The sequence below is a fragment of the Euphorbia lathyris genome, chromosome 3 (assembly GCF_963576675.1).
Source record: "Euphorbia lathyris chromosome 3, ddEupLath1.1, whole genome shotgun sequence".
Lineage (NCBI taxonomy): Eukaryota > Viridiplantae > Streptophyta > Magnoliopsida > Malpighiales > Euphorbiaceae > Euphorbia > Euphorbia lathyris.
The window spans coordinates 18,217,788-18,236,673 of NC_088912.1; the positions used below are offsets into that span (position 1 = coordinate 18,217,788).

The 18,886-nt window shown below is 31.5% G+C and overlaps 1 long non-coding RNA gene across 1 annotated transcript; it reads left to right on the plus strand.

Moving 5' to 3' along the window:
• Nucleotides 1–10,391: 10,391 nt before the first annotated feature.
• On the plus strand, nucleotides 10,392–18,886 carry LOC136223484 (uncharacterized). The gene is made up of 2 exons (XR_010685978.1): nucleotides 10,392–10,790; nucleotides 18,104–18,886. It is a non-coding gene; the product is annotated as an uncharacterized lncRNA (long non-coding RNA).

The window sequence follows — 18,886 nt, forward strand, 5'->3', positions numbered from 1 at the left end:
GTCCAACATACAGATGATATGGACACCGTATGTATATGGGCACCGTATATATAGTACAATCTATCATTCCCTACTAATATACCTATAATTTTCCATATCACTTTTACAAAAATGCAACCGCATTTTACTTGAAAAAAATAATGTATTATATTTTATTTGATAATAACAATAATAATAGTAATAATATAATGATAATAATAATAATAATACTTATTATTATTATTATCTTTTTCTGTAGGAAAATAATTATTGTTAATGATTTGATAGTGTTTCAATTCAATAAGAGTATTGTGATAATATTAATAATATGACACATCATCATATTTACACGTTCCACTTGTTTATTGCGAGCAAGTAAAACATTTTTCTTATCATTATTTCTATCAACATGCTCATCCTTTTTAAGGACTTGGATCAGTACTTCATTTTTTGCAGGACGTGTTTTAGGACGGATATAAATGAAGTCGTGTGGTTTGAACATCCACTGATCACCGAAGAACTTTATTAGATTTTTATATGGAGTTTTAAATTTTTAGGATAAAACACTTAACAAATTTAGTTGAGCACTTATAATTGACTAAAAAATATATAATTAATTAATCACACAGTGTTAATATTTTTGTAGTTGATGTTCCACGTGCTATTGAATTATTGGGCTAGCGTACAGATGACATTTTGCGACAAACGTATAGTATAATCTCTCATTCCTTGTCATAATATATTTATAATTTTCCACATCACTTATAAAAAAAACCGCAACCGCATTTTACAGGAACAAATAATGTATTATATTCAACTTGATAATAATAATAATAGTAATCATACAATAATAATAATTCTTATCATTATTATTATTATTATTATTATTATCTTTTATAAAATAATAATTATTATTAATTATTCGATAGTGTCAATTTACACTTAAGATCCAATAAGAATATTATGATAATATTAAGAGATGTTTATTTACTCTATTTTTATATTCTATTTGCTTTTTCATATTAAAATTCAAAGTTTTAGGTGTTTGGATAACAAACTACAGTTTGCCTTTTATACATATTCCAAAAGCATGGACTCTTTGCTTTTTCAACAGCAAACAACAGATAAACCAAACGAGTCCTTATAATATGATACGTCATTATTTTAAAACATATTTATCGTTATTGTTTCCATGGACATGCTCATCCTTTTTTAGGAGTGAGATCGGTACTTGATTTTTCGCAGTTTTCGCAGCAACTAGATGAAGTCGGGTGGTTGGAACTGTCATGGAACCGATTGAACTAAAAGCTCGAATTTATAGTTAAGGTCCAATCATATATCTTATATTTATCTCTGACACACTCCCACACGCAAATGCCCATTGGGCTTGCAGCGTGCACAACACATGCCCATCCCGCCATGTGTTTTAATTCCACAGATTAATGAGGTTGCCAGGACTCGAACCCTCGACCGTTTGCTCCTAGAGGCTCTGATACCATGTCATGGAACCGTTTGAACCAAAAGCTCGAGCTGATAGTTAAAGGTCAACTTCATATTAATAGCTGACACACCCCCACACGCGAAAGCACACTTGGGCTTGAAGCGTGACAACACAGGTCCATATTACCATATCCTGGAAATAACTCAACAAATAGGGCTGCCAGGAATCGAACCCAGGACCACTTGGTCACACTGGCTCTGATACCATGTCATGGAGCCGATTGAACTAAAAGCTCGAACTTATAGTTAAGGTCTAATCATATATCTTATATTTATCTCTGACAGGAACATCCATTGGTCATCAGAAAACTCTATTAAATTTTTATATGGAGTTTTAAAATTTTATGATAAAACACTTAAAAAAATTCAGTTTAGCAGTTATAATTAAGTAAATATATAATTAATTAATTATAATAGTGTTAATATTTTGTTGGCACGCGTTATAATTATATATAATATTAACACTATATAATTTATTGGTTGACGTCCCACGTGCTATATTTTATTAGTTCACATATCTTTCATTAGCTTTCTTTAAGATCAAATCTAGTTGTCGAGCTTTCGAAGCTATAGTGCAAAAAAGTGGTATATTACGATACTTTTTAGTGATACCTTTTAACATGTGCTTTTATATTTTAAAATTTAACCACATTTTTGTATTTGTATCGGCTTTTATTGCTACTTGACGATATTTTTCTATTTGTTGGAATATTTTAAAATTAGCTACCATTTAAAAAAAACATTGGCATTTTTTTTAAAGTTAAAAAGGGTTTATGGAATAAGGTGTAGAAAATACATTCACTACTAGAGGCTTTTGGAGAGCCCGCTTAGAGCATCTCCAATAGAGGGTGCCTAAAAGAGCGTCAGCTGATGTGGTATTGGGTTTGACAACTTTTAAAAGGTGTCTACTATTGGAGTGATGGTGGGTGCCAATGAAGGTTGCCAAACTTTTTTTAATATAAAAAAATAGTTTACTTGAATACATTGGTGCACTTTTTATGGCTCTCTCTCATTTCACTATTGATTGACAATATTTATAAGGATAAATAATTTATTAGTCCCCTAGTTTTTACCTAACACACTGTTTAGTCCTACTATTTTGAAAAACGCATTTTAAGGTCTCTATCTTTTGCCAATATTAACCCTTTGGTCATTTTGTCTAGTTTTTTACTTGTAACCGTTATATTTTAGCATAAATAGACATATATAAAATAACAGAGTAACATGGTCAACTTGTATTGTACTGTGGTTGTCCTAAAAGTTGAGATATATTCGGTTAATAATATACAAAAAAATAGATAAAAGGACCACAAGGTTAATATTGGTAAAAGATACGGACCTTAAAATATGTTTTTCAAAATAGGGGGACTAAACAGTGTGTTAGGTAAAAATTAGGGGACTAATAATTTATTTACCCTATTTATAATTAAATAAAGGGTAATTAATTTATTAGTCCTTATATTTTGACAAAACACATTGTTTAGTCCCTGTATTTTTAAAAACACACGGTAAAGTCCCTAACGTTTTTCTCGGTGAACTGTTTAGTCCCTAACGTTTTTCTCGGTGAACTGTTTAGTCCTTGCCGTCAGACTCTCATGAAGATTCTGTTAGCCAATTTGGATTTGCGTTCTTCTTTTCCTTTATTTTCTTTTCCTTTAAACTCTAAAGCATCTGAAATCAACTTTGAGTGTTCTTTTTGTTGATTTTCTTCTTAATCGTTCAAATTCGTAAGCATTGTGTCTGTTCTTTTTCTTGTTCTCCATATAAATAACTTCTTCTTCTAAATTGAATTTCCTCTTCTGAAATTTGAATGTAAATAGTAAAGGGTAATTTAGTCATTTTTGAAGTCATAAACGGTAAAAAAATCTAACAAACAGACGGAAGGACTAAACAGTTCACTGAGAAAAAGGTTAGGGACCTTACCATTTATTTTTGAAAATACAGGGACTAAACAGTTTGTTTTGTCAAAATATAGGGACTAATAAATTAATTACCCTTAAATAAATTATATATTAAGTAATGGTTTATGGGGTCATTGTGACAACTTTTAAAGTTGCTTACTATGAAGCATTTTGAAATAAAAGTTGTCAGGAGTGATGTGGATTATTAAATTAATAAAATATTATATTTTAGAATAATGTGTTAAATTTTGGCACTCTTTGAAGCAGCCTTCAATGAAAGAGGCCTCATATTTAGAGAGACTTCTTATTAAAAAAAAGTCCCATTTATTTTAATTAAAATAATTATAAATATCTTAATTATTAAATTTTTTATCTATAAATAATTATTATTTCCTATTTCAATTTAATAGTAATCGCATAGAAACTTAGCATGTAACATGTTTAAGGAAATAGACCATAATAGCACACCAGAGAGTTTTCAAAATTTATTTCACAACTTCTCTTTTTAAGTCCTAACAATAAAGATGAAATATATAAAAAAAAAAACTTGTGGTACCCGATTTACAAACACAGTCTCACAATACAAACAGATATCTATGGTTTGGGCAGTTAAAAGATTTTGGAGTCAATGTTTTGATCCAAAAAAAACTTGTCGTTTAGTTGATTTGTAAACTCAGACCTTATATATGGGGTTGTAAATTCAGAATTTTTAATTTCTGTCACGTTCATATCCAAAATTTCCTATTTGTTATCATTTGATATTAGGTTATAACATTTTGAATTCATTATTTGAAATTATTTTTATTATAGACCCGAGATAACACCTTTGGTTTAATTAGCTTATAATTTTACATGCAATTGTAACAAAAATCGAGATTTTTGTTAAATGAGAAATTTATGTGATCAAATTAATAAATAAAAGTCCAATTTGGAAACCGATTAATTATCTGAGTTTGATGAATTTTCGGTTCATCGATGAATATTGAACAATTAATCGCTTAATTTTTGGGTTTTTAATAAAATGAAAATAAGGACGAAAATAAAGGAGTGAATTAAAGAAAAATTACTCGAATTAGAAGATTGGAATTACTATAAAAAAAATTAAAAGATTGGAGTTAAATTGAAATGTTAAAGGAAATTAAGGGAGGAATTATAACACTAGGGATCCAAGTGCATATTTTAGTAAAGTGAATTACTAAACCAAGCCACCATTTCCTATCTATAGCCATGTGAATAGACAGAAATACCCTTTAGATAAATTTTCAAAAAAAAACCTCTCAAACATCCTAAACTCTATTGGATCAAATCCGGACTAATTTCTCAACCAAACCATGGATCGTGACAGGAGCGGTAAAGAGAAAGCAAAAATGGTACGATTTACGGCTTTATTTTGTTGATTTGTGCTTCATTTTTAAATTTGTGAGGGTTTTTGAGAAATTGCCGGAATCGCACTCGGGCGTATGAACATCACGCCCGACCTATGGTGCGGGCGTTTGAACATCACGCCCGACCTATGGTGCGGGCGTGATAGCATCATGCTCGCACCATAGGTGCGGCGTGATGTTCAAACGCCCGCACCATAGGTCGGGCGTGATGTTCATACGCCCGAGTGCAATTTGAGGCTTTTTTATTTTTTAAATAAATATAATTGAATTTAATTGTTTATTATTTGTTTCCATTAATTTGATTATAATTTATATGTTATAATTGTTATTTTAATAATTGTTAATTTAATTTGTATATATGTAAATTTTATTTTGTTTAATTATAGTTAAATTTAGTTGTTGTAAATTTAATTTTGTTCAACTTAATTTTAGTTAAATGTTTATGTTGTAAATTATATTCTTTTCTAATTTAATTGTTGTAAATTGTATAGGTAAATGTAGTTGTTGTAAATCATATTTGTTTTTAATTTAATTTTGTTTAAATTTTTATGTGTAGACGGAGCGGTCTACTATCGCGGGAAAATCTATTCCGTCATCAGCTCGTCGTTTAGATATGGACGAGGAGGAGGATACACCACGACATACGAGATAGCGTGGTATTGATGTATCAGGTCATAGGCGGAGAGGGACTGCGACGCAGCAGGTACGGAGGGGTTCGATTGAGCAGGCTGTATTGGATCAGCCCGAGATTCGGGGAGCGGAGGCGGCGGCGGATTATTCTGATGACCGAGATCCTGATGTTGATGTTGTGGATGAGTATTTCTAGGAGGTAGCCGAAGTATAGCGACGACCGGTATCTGGTGGTGATCGTGAGGGTGAGGATGGCGATGAGCAGTCGACCCAGGGCAGACAACGCAGAGGTGGTCGCTTTGCGAGTACATGTACTTTTAATTTTTAGTATAGTATTTTTAATTTTAGTATAGTATTTTTAATTTTAGTATTATTATAATTTTTAGTATAATATTTTTAATTTGAGTATAGTATTTTTAATTTGAGTATAGTGTTTTTAATTTTAGTATTATTATAATTTTTAGTATAGTATTTATAATTTTAGTGTAGTATTTTTAATTGTTAGTATAGTATTTTTAATTTGAGTATAGTATTTTTAATTTTAGTATTATTTAAAATTTCAGGGACCGGCAAACGTTCCAAAGCTAGTGAGGACCACAGCTGGATTGTTTCTAGGCCGGTGGATGGTGGCCCCATTGATGGTTCCGTGATTCCTAGTTTTCTAGGACATGTTGCCTCACGGATGCTGGGAGGGGAGCTTCGATCGTTTCTAACATGCTGCAACAGATCATTAGCATGCCAGAATTTGGGAGTGTGGTTACGTGGTGCGACACCTAAGGTAAGAATTGTCACACCCGACCCAAAACGGCATCGGGCATGAAAAGAAAATAGGATAACAAACGCCTAACAGCCTGAAAGTCGAACCGATTTTCTATTAGATAAAAATTTATTTAGACTACCTAAAGTTTTATTTATTTATTTGGCTTGGACTCGATAATTCTATCGAGCTTCCTACGTATCCCGACCATCTTTTAATCTTTTAAATCGGGAATCAAAGCCACGTAGTTCTACCTATTTTAGGTAGTTCCCTTAATTAGGTAGTTGTCTTAACTTATGAACTCATTTTAACTTATTGACATGTTGATTGATTCGCTAATAACTTAATTGTATATTTCATTTTATTATTATATAATTTAATATATATAAATCACTTTATCAAAACGAATTAAATCGAATAACGTTTTATCAAAACGAACCAAATCGAACAACGTTTTATCAAAACGAATCAAATCGAACAACGTTTTATCAAAACGAATCAAATCGAATAAACCGCTTTAACAACCCAACTCATAATCAAATAAATCGTTTACAAACCAACTCGTAATCAAATAAATCGCTTTAACAAATCAACTCGTAATCAAACAAACGTAAAACATTATAATTCAAATCATCAAACATTATCAAAACGTAATACAAAATTTGCGTGTGTGTCCATCCTCTAATTCCACTCGTGTAGCTTATCATATCAATAATCAAGATATCTCATTCATATCTCGCCTTGCCTAACGTTAGGACTACCAGCCGTGCACTCTGGCCATATCGCCCTTAGGTATGGTCTTACAAATACAACTCCTACCTCGGACAATCCTAGATGGACAAAACCATTTTTCTATCTTTCAAAATATCGCAACATAAAAATCATATTTGGACTTCAATCCAAATCACATAAATAATAACAATAACAACCGCAACGGTTTTCTCAATCCGATTTTCAGATAAATACCACGAGTATAAAATTATATTTCAATTTAATCATTTTACAATTAAAATCAAAAGTAAATAATTTAAATCATATATTTTCATAAAAATCATAAGTTGACGATTGCATCAATTTCGAGAATTAAAATCACTCAAATATTATAAAAATAGACTTAAATAAAACTTATACCAACACTTTATCGGGCTATTTTCATACATTTTTATCGGACTATTTTTATTTGCCATTATCACCGGAATAGTTCATGTAATACTAAACCGGTATAGTTAATTTAGACCGAATATATTGTTAGACTCATTATATTGTCTTAAATCTGTTTGAACTAACTTTATATTCAAATTATTGTACTAATTTTATATTTAACTTTATACTGACTCTAATTGACAAATATCGGTATTAGTCCTTCTTATTTTAATTCGACAAATTACACTCACTTAATTATTATATAAAACTAAATTTTAAACCACACACTTTTATGAAACTATTTATGTTTGTCACCATGTGAGACTATTTATGTTTGTCACCAAAATTGTAACGCGTAACACTAAACGGTATCGTTAATTCCGACTTAAGGTTCAGTTAGACTATCGTTAATTCCGACTTAAGGTTCAGTTAGACTCGTGATACTGCTAAGAATCTATCTATACAAATTTTATATTAATAACGCTTGTACAAATTTTATATTAATACAATATAAAATAATCAACTATTTTTATTGGTCTATATCTAAGATAGTAATTTAAACCGACGTTGTTAATTTGGACCGATATATTTCTAAACTCGTGGCGCTGCTAAAAGCCTTAATACCGATCGAACTTTCACTTCGATAAATCTAAAGGACATCTTTCTAAATTTTATATTTTTATAAGTAAAATATAGACTTGATAAATCACTACTCGTAAACATGTTATACTTTAACGAAACGGAATCTAACTTACTCAAAATCATACTTATAACATTTTAAAATAATTAAATCTAAAATACAGTTACCGAAATGTCGTTTGTGGGTCACCAAAAATTAATCGATGTGATCCGTTTACTGATGATCCTAAACGTCATCATCAGTCACCGAAAATTAATCGGTGTACTCCGTTGTGAGCCAAAAAAACATTTTTCCTCAATAACTCCTTAACCCAAAATTTGTAAAAACTATTAAAACAATTAAAACATCTTCCTATCTAATATATATATATATATATATATATAGATAGATAGATAGGATGTTTTATATATTTTTTTTTTTTTTTTTTTTGAAAAAAACTAAATAAATGTGGCCTATATTTTAATGTTGACATATGTACATAGACTAACTAAATTAATGACATGTGGTTTTAATATACATTAATTTCATGCCACGTTTTGTTTATTTATTTATTTTTATTTTTATTTTTTTACATCACATGAAATTCAATGTTCAAATACAAAGTTTTCATATATAATAAATTATATGTATGATGTCTAGTTGAAAGAATAATGATTTTGGTCCTTTTAGTTTATTTATTTTATAAAATTTACCTATAACTTTTAATTTACACTTAAATACATTAAATTAAATCCAATAGTATATTTCAAATCATAATTAATTAATACTCCAAAATCTATATCGAATAATTTTTAGATACGGACGTGACAAGAATAATTAGTTTGTCAAAATTATTTTAATTATTATTTTTAACCCTAAACCTCAAAAAAATTTGTTAATTGTATATGTATCATTTTACAGTTGTGGGATATGGTCGAGAGGACTGGGTTGTCTCACCTCACATCCACCATGTTCAGGATCGAGCCTTACGTCAGGTCGAGCCGTATATGCCGGATCGAGCCTTACGTCAGGTCGGATATACTCAGCCTATCCCGGCTGAGCGTATTAGACATGATAGAGCAATACGACCATGGAAGTCTTTATCATACAGGCTCACGCATTCCTCTGTCACAGTTGACAATACATGGCGGAGATTTCCATCGGCTCGGGGCATTGATCGGAGGAGATGCCGACCAGTTGGATACGATCCCACTGCTTGTGATGCTGCTTACATGGACTGGTACATGCGATATTCACATCCTCATCTCCTTCATGCCCCACAGGATGGACCGGTCCAGCTTGCTCGTTCCAACAACGAATATGTAAGTTTATTATTATTTAATATTAGTTTACATGTGTTTGTTTTTTAATATTTATTTATTTATTTGTAGTGGGTTAGCTGGATGTGGCGTATCACCCAGCGATCGGCTGCCGGCCGAACTGGTGAGGAGGCTCCACTTATTAGGAGCGAGATGGATGAGTTTATGGAAGCGTGACACCGGGCGAACTGATATATATTTTTATCTACTAGAACTTATTATATAGCCTCACATTTTAACACTTTTGAGATTATATATACTATTTTATGTTTATTAATTTGTTTTTGTCATGTCCGTGTCTTTGAGAATGTTTTATAAGGTTTTGATGATTATATTATAAACTTAAGTTTTGAGTATATTTTATAAGGTTTTGATTAAATCCCTTTATAAATGTATATATGTAGCTATGTTAAGTAAAGTTGGTTTTTATAGTTGATAATTCCTTACTGAGATTTTTGTCTCACGTTTTTAAATGTTTTAATGTTTTTAGGTGAGAAAGTACAGAATATAGAGAAGGTTACCGACCGATTAGGCGAGGTTTGGAAGTTGGCTACTTATTGTTAGATTTATGGTTAGAACTTCAGTATTTAATTGTAATATGATGAAGTTGGTAAATATGTTGAGGTTTTAATGTAATAGGAATATGAAATTAATATACATTTAAGAGGAATATCTAGAAAAGTGATATTTATGATGTTTGAAGACTATTAAATGTTGATCATGATCTTTCTATTTCACGTCCGATGCCGATTAAGGTCGTCTAGGGTCGGGTGTGACAGTTTTAATATTTATGTTGTTAATTTTTATTTGTAAAAGGTTAATCCGAGTTAAATTCCGTAATTTGTATTTGTAAAAGGTTAATCCGAGTTAATAACAACACCCTTAAATTCCACAATTTTTAATACCCAGCCACGCGGGCGTGAAGCTATCACGTCTGCACCTATGGTGAGGCATGATAGCCTCACGCCTCACCTTATGGTGAGGCGTGATTACCTCACGCCCGCGTGCCGGGAGAGGAAAAAATCCTCCATTTCCCACCCCAAAAGCTCTAAGGGTATTTTTATCCTTTCACGAGGCTAGAGGTGGGAAATGGAGACTATGTTTAACAACACCCTTTAGCAAATTAGGGAATAACTTAAAAAGTAGTCTAGGTATATATACAGAAAGAGAGCATTCTCTCTAGAAGGATCGATTTTCCTCTTCTTCCTCGCCTCGCTCTCTCTCTCTCTCATCGATACTGCTTCCTCACTCATCTCTATTCTCTCGCTCTTTCTCTATTATTTGATTAGAAATAGATGAATTCAGGGAGAATTGATATTTAAGATGGAGAAGGAAAAGGTTTCTGAAGTGGGGTTGCGATCTTCCGACTCATCAAATAGCAGAAGAAGAGTTTAAGGTCATTTGGCGGCTCTTTTGGAAAGTGGAACCACCTGTTCCGATCTGTGTTGTTGGTGGTGGTTGGTGGAGGTCCGAGTTCTTTCACTAGTATCTGGTGACGGTTGGTTTTTCTTGGAGCCCCTAATGGTCCAATTTGAAAATGCAATATGATTTTCAAAGGTAAAATCGTCTCTGTTTGTGTGTTTCTATATATGATTTCTTCTTTTCTAAGATCTTTGCTTACAGTTGCATAATATGTTATTATTCTGAATTCTTGAGTTAAGAGAGCAGGTTTGTGGCTGTTCAGTTTGGGGTTCAGATTAAAATAGGAAGGAGGAAGATGACCTCCTAAAGTGGTTTTTTTTAAAATTTATTCTTCAGATTTGAGCTAGTTGAGATTTTATCTGCAAATTAGAGATAGATGTGGATTCTATTGTTTTCCAATGGTTGTTTTCTTCCTTTAGTTAAAATTGATAAAAATGATTTGTTACCGTATATGTCGTTTAACTTGGTTTCATTTGATAGAAATCATTTTAGATTTGAGTTATTCTATATGATAAAACTTGGTAAAAATCGGTTTAGAAGTGAGTTATTCCGTTTGGTAAAACTCGTTTTAGATTTGAGTTTTTCCGTATGACAGAACTTGATAAAAATCATATCAGATTTGACTTATTTTTGATAAAAAATCATATTAGTCCATTTGATAAAAAAAAATCATATTAGGCTTCAGTGATTCATTTGGTAAAAAGAGTCTTCTTAGATGTTTAAGTTAGATTCTTTGGTGAAGAGGTTGTTTTAGACCTTGAGTTGGATTGATTTGGCAAAAAAAGACGTTTTAAACGTGTTAGTTTGTTTTGTCTGGTAAAATAAGTTTGGCTAATTCATGAAATTCATAAATAAATAATATGAATAAAATAAACGTAATACCACAAGATAATCATACTATATAATTTGATGAAAATAGAAGCTTGTTTAAATACGTCACAGAGATATTTCAATACGACAGAAGTAGGTCGTAGACATAACTGTTAATTGAAAATCTGGAAAAGCTGAAACTGGTATGAGAAGGAAGCTTTAGAGAACTTGGAGAAATAAGCTTGGGAAAATGCTTATACTTAAAGGAGTTGACATAAGGTATCCAGTGCCAATTATGAGAATTCTAAAAGTTAAAATTTGTGAACAAAAGGAATGAGAAGTAGAGCCATTTCTGTACCGTTTAAGAATTGATAAATATAAATTGAAAGTCATCAAGTTTACATTACTCGAAGAAAATAGAAATAAGCTAGAACTAATAGGTTGCTTATCTCAAGATAGATGGGAATGTGTTGAATGAGAGGATGATCCTACTAGAAATAGTTTTCTACTTCTACCATGAATTAAAATATTTTATTGATGTAATAATGAAACTAAGTTGAATATAAGAAACCTAGCATATTAGATTATTTAAAACTCGATAGAACTACGTGGCTTTGATTCCTGAATTAAAAATTAAGAGATGATTCGGGATACGTAGGAAGCTTGATAAAATTATCAAGTCCAAGCCAATTAGGTAAATTAAATTAAATGGTTAGATTAAATTTCGTGTCAAGAGTTAATTAGAATTTTAAAGTCATTTGTTTGTGTAGTGTAGAAATTAAGTGATAGAAATATAGATTTAATGTTATTGATGAATGCATTTGCTTTCAAGAGTAGATTGGTAAATATAGATCAAAGAGAATGAAATTAGTTATAGATCGTTATACCTGAGGTACATGTCTCACCCTAATGAATTATTAGGTAATTTTAATGGTGATAAATTTGATAATCGTTCATTTTAAAAGTTAAGGATTGTGTTCTTAGAAATTAGAATCGTACTTTAGACTCACAAGTCCCTGTTATTTGTCTCGCCATCTTATCCGATGTATTTTAGGTTCGGGTGTGACAATTTCTCCAAATCATTTTCTTTCGGTTTGAAATAGTTTAGAATAACAATTTTTAACGAAATGTTTGTTAGGCGAATTCCGCAAGTGCACGGTTTCGCTTGTAGTAATAAAAGATATCGATCCCACGATGAACTTGCTTAGTTGTTGATATATAAAACTTGTTTTTATTAAAGATTCGTTTTCTCTTAAGTCTATAGTAAAATCGAATGATGAATTTTGGTTTTGTAAAATAAATATAAATCTAAGTTACTCTAATATTAAACTTATTATCTAGTTACATTTTCATGCATCAACAAACTTACAACTTTAAACTTGTCATCTAAGTTAAATAATAATCGATCTAATTAATCAATTTCTTAAAACAATAATCGATCCTAATCCAGTCTCTCAATTTAAAATTAAGAAACTTAACCAAGAACAATATCAAATCCAACTATTCGAACTATCGTAATGATCGGAATTGAAACTGAATTTGTGTAAGTTGATTATCAAAGTTTATCTTCTTCAATCACTAAATTTCTTTACGTTAATTGAATAAGATAAACACCATGAAAATAAACTTAAAGGCTTTCGCTAGAATAAACTTTAAATAGAAGTCATGTAAGAAAAATAGGAACTATATTAATCAAATGGTTCAAATAAGATACTTGGATAAATGAGTTTAACAAGAACGATATAATCGAATAACTTCAACAAAGAAGGGTTCGGGGTTGTGAATCCTTTTACTCTCATTCGAAAGGGTTGTCAATCCTCGGGGCAACTTCGATTTGTACTTCTCATTGTTTCTTTGTGATAAGTTGTCTTTCGATCAACTTTGATGCATTACATGAACTGAGATAATTTCTCTTTTTGATTCTCTCTACATATCTTTAAATGCTGGAGAATCACTCTATTTATAGGCTTCAAGCAAATAGACACGTCCTGTCACATCCGTGTCTAAATTTCTAAAATTTATATTTTGATATTAGTATATATTATAATTATTGGGTGTGTGAAGTTAATTTGGTGCTATAGGAAAATTTTGGAGTTAATTCGATGGTTTTATGTGTAAATTAAAAGTTTATGATAATTTTTAAAAGATTATAAAAAGATGAAGGATCAAATGTGATATTTGACAAATTTGTATATATATTCCAAATTCTACAGAATTCGACAATCATCTCTGGGTTTCTTTTTTTCTTTTTCTATTCCTGATAAATTCATCAGTTTTCTCTGAACCGTTTCTCCACCGTTTCTTCGATTTACGGAGATTCGACCGTCCGAATCACTCGAAATTAGAAACATAGCATCCTTATGTATAGATCTAAGTCCTAATCGAAGAGTTTTTGAGTTTCGGCGGTGTTTGGAGGGAAACGTCTTAGACAGAATTTAGCGGCTTATCGATCGGGTGTATTTTGTTCAATTAGTGATCAAGGTAAGTAACTATCCACTATATTTTGAGTTTTATATATATATATATATATATATATATATATATATATATATATAATCAAAGAATTTTCAGAAATTGATATTTTAAGGTTATGCAGAAATTTTGTAAAATTTGGGTTTTTCCTGATTTTGCTTTTTATTGTGAAATTACGGTTCAAATGAAGCTAATGATTATGCTTCTATGTGAATTTCAGATTTTACTTGATTATGTTGATTTAAGGCTTAATTTGTTTGATTTACATATATACATATATGTTTTGGTTTCAAAATATATCTATATTAAACAAAATGAATTTGATGATTTCTTACGAATTGTTTTTGGATTGAGAAATATGTTGCGGTTATTGTTGTTATTATTTTGGATTGAAGTCCAAATATGATTTTTATGATACAAAAGGGCTAATTGAAGCCACATGATTTATGGTTATGAAATAGTTTGGAATTTGATTGTGAAAGGAAATTTGAATACGTTACGATTTTATGATTTTATATCCATCGAGAGTTATCCGGATCGGTGGTTTTATATTTGAAGACCATGTTTAGTGAGGGATATGGCATGTGTACACAGTCTGAAGACCTATTGGGTATGGCAAAGAAGTGTTGGGTAAGACCATATGGGATAGGCAATGTTAAGAGACGTCTCGATTATATATGTGGTTATGGGTTGATACTTAAGGGGAGAAACTCGAGGATGGATACAATGTTTTAAGTTCATTTGAATTATGTTTTCAGTTATAATTGATTTTGATATAAGGTTTTACGTTTGATTAAATACGAGTTGGTTTGATAAAACACTTATTTGATTACAATAGTTTATAAGGTTTTGAACTCAAGAATGGATACAAGATTATATATTTTTATGGTTTTGGTTTACTACTTTGACTATATTATGAACTTACGTTTTGAGTATATTTTATAAGGTTTTGATTAAATCCCTTTATAAAGGTATATATGTAGCTATGTTAAATAAAGTTGGTTTTTATAGCTGATAGTTTCTTACTGAGATTTTTGTCTCACGTTTTTAAATGTTTTAATGTTTTTAGGTGAGAAAGTACAGGATATAGAAAAGGTTACCGACCGTTTAGGCGGGTTGGAAGTTGGCTGCTTATTGTGAGAATTATGGTTAAAATTTTGATAGTTCAATTGTAATATAATGGTGTTGGATAGTTTGGAGACTCTTAAGTATTAATTATGATCTTTCTATTTCATGCCCGATGCCGATTGAGGTCGTCTAGGGTCGGGTGTGACACGTCCATAAGAGGAATGGTGTGTTGGTTCGGTGAAAGGTTGCGTTGTTTCGCCAAAAGCTGAAGAAATAAGGCAGGTCGCGCCCAAGACTGTTTCATCTCACCGGAGATTCTGTCTGGAAATCTTGGGGAGAAATTCACACCCGAGACTGTCATTGTCTCGCCCGAGATTCTGTCTAAAACTATTCCAAAGCTGGTTTTCCGTATGTTTTTCATCCGAATGTGCTCCTATCATCCCGAATCACCAAGTATCAACTCCTAACACGAAAACATAAAACATAGAACATAGAAGTAAAATCTTACCAAAAACAACAATAAAACACACAAAACAAACGAACAATCAAAGTAAAATGCATACTCAAAACAAGTAAATTTCGGACTTATCAATGTTTGAGTTTACAAACTGCACAAATTCCATTGCCCCATATTTGCAGGTTCTAAACCACGAAATTGCATTTGTAAAAAAGTCAAACCACATGGTTTTTTTTATACTTTACCTTAACAATAATATAACTGTTATTTACTTCGTTCTCTACAAATTGTCCAAAAGTTCTGATATTTATTTTATTCTTCTGGATCCAGTACAATTTAATTAAAATTTTATATTTATTAAATTTAAATTTATATTTATATATAACTTATAAGAAATAGAGTATAAAAGCTAGGCCAAAAGCCTTTATAATACTGGAGTCGTCTCTATTAGAAGCTAGAGAAATTTTATCCATAACGTTATAATGGTACAATTATAAACATTTGGAAGTTGAACCACTTTTATCCATAATTACAATTATACTCTATGTAGTCCATAATCTCGTTATTTTCACTTCACACATGCATCATGTTATCACTCATCAATATCACATCAATGACATGTGTATCCACGTGCAAAAAGAATAAATAACGTCAAAAAAAAATATAGGGAAAAGTACAAAAATAAACATTGTAGTTACACCTGTTTTCGATTGGCACCCTTGTGGTTTAAAAGTTTACAAAATGGTACCTTGAGGTTCATTCCGTTAGCAAACACGTATCAAATTGACTAACAGTATTAAAAGTCAGAAGGAAAAGAGTTAATTTGGTCCTTATATTTATTTATTTTATAAATTAACCCCCCTTATTATCTAATTATCACCAAAAAAACTTCAAAATAAAAAATAAAAATCAATTATATCATCTTCCTCATCTCTTTGGTTTCTTTTTTTTTGGGTAATTAATTTATTAGTCCTTATATTTTGATAAAACACACTGTTTAGTCCCTGTATTTTCAAAAACACATGGTAAGGTCCCTAACCTTTTTCTCAGTGAACTGTTTAGTCCTTCCATTTGTTTGTTAGATTTTTTACCGTTTATGACTTCGGAAATGACGAAATTACTCTTTACTATTTACCTTCAAACTTCAGAAGAGGAAATCCAATTTAGAAGAAGAAGCTATTTGTATGGAGAACAAGAAAAAGAACAGACCCAATGATTACGAATTTGAACGATTAAGAAGAAAATCAAGAAGAAGAACACTCAAAATTGATTTCAGATGCATTAGAGTTTAAAGGAAAGGAAAAATAAAGGAAAAAAAGAACGCAAATCCAAATTGACTAACAGAATCTTCATGAGAGTCTAACGGCAGGGACTAAACAGTTCATTGAGAAAAACGTTACGGACTAAACAGTTCACTGAGAAAAAGTTAGGGACTTTACCGTGTGTTTTTGAAAATATAGAACTAAACAGTGTGTTTTATCAAAATATAGGAACAAATAAATTAATTACCCTTTTTTTTCTTCTTTTTCTCTCTGTCTCTCTTAAATTTTCTCTCTCTAAAATCTATATTTGCATCAAATTTCATGCTAAGAACAATCTGGCATCCAAAAAGAAAAAGCACCTGACCAGTAGCATGATATAAATTTGAGATGAGATGAACTGATAGAGCAAAAACAAGCAGACCCCCAAGTTGATTGTGGCAGGGAAGATTCTGTCACTTAGGCTTTTCATTATCTTGTTAAGCTTTTCAATCACAACTGCTGGATTAGTGTATGATCCATCAAGATAAATAGCATGATAATTCAACTCTTTCCACTCAGCAATGAATCGAAAATGCGGACGCCTAAAGAAGCTGCTAACGACCTCTAAAATTATAGTTTTTGGAGTTGCAGATACTATGTGAGTTAGACCTGCACCATAAGCACCAATAATAACCGATGCCTCTTGAATAGCTCGCACTTGTTCCTTCACAGACATGTGTGCAAATAATCCATTGACAAGATTTGATTAAACAGTACGTTTTCTTATGTTCAATTGATTATAGAGAGAAGAGAGAGAAAGAAGAAAAAAGTGAGAAATTAAAGAGATGAAAAAGATGGTATAATTGATTTTTATTTTTTATTTTAGGGTTTTTGTGATAATTAAATAATAAGTGGGTTAATTTATAAAATAAATAAATATAAGGACCAAATTAACTATTTTTCCTTTAACTTTTAACACAGTTAGTCAATTTGGTATGTGTTTGCTAACGGAATGAACCTCAATGTACCATTTTGTAAACTTTTAAACTACAAGGGTGCCGATCGAAAACATGTGTAGCCACAAGGTTTATTTTTATATTTTTCCCAAAAATATATACATGTATTTTTTATCTGGTGCATAACACGAGATAAAAAAAATTAATTTTTTTCAAGTGTGTATACATTTATTTAATCTTCTACTGATGAGTGATAACATAACGCAAATGTGGAGTGAAAATAACGAGATTCATGACTAGTGCGTGAGTGCTCCATTAATAATTATTGAAAATTGGTTCAACTCTGAAAGACTCAACTACCGTGCACGGAGTGGTAAGTATCATAATGACCTTTTGTTGAATTTTTGTTGGTGCTTGTTGGTTTATACTTGTGAATTCTTGCAGCTTATTGCAGACATCAATCGGGCGTACGCCTTGTATCGCGGGGAAATGCAAGAGTCGGAGACTCTATGATCATAAAAATACCAAGATGGCAGTGGAGATACACCGGCTGCATGAAGAGGCTTAGAAAAGAGCGGTTGAGTTGGATGTTGCACATGCTACAGAGAAAACCCTTCGCCAAGAAGTGGAGGACAATGCTGCAAAGTTGGGGGCAATGGGGGAGGACCTGCTGCAGATGGATGGATCTTTGTGGTTCACTTTCCTGCAGGCCTAAAAAGAGAAGAAATTCAGGTTTAAGGAGTATGTGCAGCTAAATGCTCCGGCCAATTATGAGAAGATGATCATGGGAAACGTTATGGCTAAGGTCCACTCGAAGATGGAAGAAAAGGAGAAGGAATTGGAGATTGTTCACCAGGCTTGCAAGGCAGCAAAAAAAAGAGTGATGACCCGAAGACAATCATTGTTGAACGAGAGTCGAAGCTAATCTGATTAGATCAGGTGCTGATATTAGATGCACCGTTTAGGGTTCGTTATGCCCAAGCATCTTGTGTTGGGACTGGATGTGTATGATGTTGAAGCCCGTAGAAAGGCAGTGGCGTTCATAAAGAACTTGCCTTGATTTGTTGTATATATGTTTGCTAATTGATGCCTTTGTTAGGTCGTAGGTTGTAATAGGTGCCTAAGCGTACTTCTTCAGCTTTAGTCAGGATTTTGTCTGTATTTTGATGTGATGTACGAATCTTTATGATTATATTCTATGCTGAATCTTTTATTGGATTTCTTCAA